General features: G+C 38.7%; 1 non-coding gene across 1 annotated transcript; it reads right to left on the reverse strand.

Moving 5' to 3' along the window:
• Positions 1 to 258: 258 nt before the first annotated feature.
• Positions 259 to 362, reverse strand: LOC115069581. Its single transcript, XR_003848837.1, has one exon. It is a non-coding gene; the product is annotated as a U6 spliceosomal RNA (small nuclear RNA).
• Positions 363 to 1,122: the final 760 nt, after the last annotated feature.

Raw genomic sequence — 1,122 nt, forward strand, 5'->3', positions numbered from 1 at the left:
GTTCGAATAGCTCCATCTGGTGTTTTGAAATTCATCCCAACTGTGGGCTGAGTGACCTGCAGGTTGGAGAGACTGCCGCAGTCCAGAAGATTCAGCATTTCCTTGCTGTCCGGATCCACCTCAATGATCTCCTGTTCCAAGGCTGAGACCTCAGGAACACAATGATCTCTCCTCTCTCTCTTGCAACTTGATGGAAATACCTCCCACAGGACCTCTCTGAATCTCCTTCATCAAATGGTGGACATAGTCTGCTATCTTAAAAATATGAAACACATCATGAAGTTGTGTGTCATCCTTGTGCAGGGGCCATGCTAATCTCTGTATTGTTCCAATTTTAGTCTATGTGTTGCTGAAGCGAGCACTGACTCTCCTGTTACGTAGCTTAGAATTTAGAAACTTGGTGCCTAAGACTGAGGAACTGAGCAGGGCTGAAACGTCCCAGAATACTTCATAAGTTTCCCCATTCAAACTCCTGCTTTCACACCAAATGGAATTGGCTTTTCCAAGTTCGTGATGCCCCCTGCCCCCCACCTTTTTTTCCTTCTCTAGGTAACGGGCCAGCTGTTCGTCACTGGTAGCGATAGTAATAGTCAACTTCTGACCACACAAATCTGGTCCGTTTGGTGCTTCTTAACAGGCTTCCTTTCCATAGTCACCATCCCCTCACTTCAATTTCCACAGGTTTTTTAAATCTCCCACTACTTTTTCTTTTGAAAATTTAAAGTTTTCCCCCAAGTATTACCTGCTTAGGAATAAGTTTCTCATCTGTTATTTCTTAACTATCTGCTTTCTATCTTCCAAAAATTTATTGCTTTCCTGTTCTTTACAATTTTCTCTATTCTTCTGGATTTATTGTTTAAGAATCCCTTTGTTGTAAGTTTTAAAGGTTTAGTAAAAATTGATCTCATTTTTAAGTTTTGTCTTTATGTGGAGGTGATATCAAATTCTGTCTTAATAATTTAATTTTATAATCAATAGCTTAAATATTATGCAGGAATATTCAAGAATAATATAATAAGAACTGGTATAAACCAATATGATTAAGAAGAGTAATGAGTATCATTTTACATAGACATCATACGACTTGTTTTAAGAATCATTTAAAGTGCCCAGCAGGAATGT

This window comes from Nannospalax galili, unplaced genomic scaffold (genome assembly GCF_000622305.1).
Source record: "Nannospalax galili isolate Female #2095 unplaced genomic scaffold, S.galili_v1.0 scaffold52, whole genome shotgun sequence".
Lineage (NCBI taxonomy): Eukaryota > Metazoa > Chordata > Mammalia > Rodentia > Spalacidae > Nannospalax > Nannospalax galili.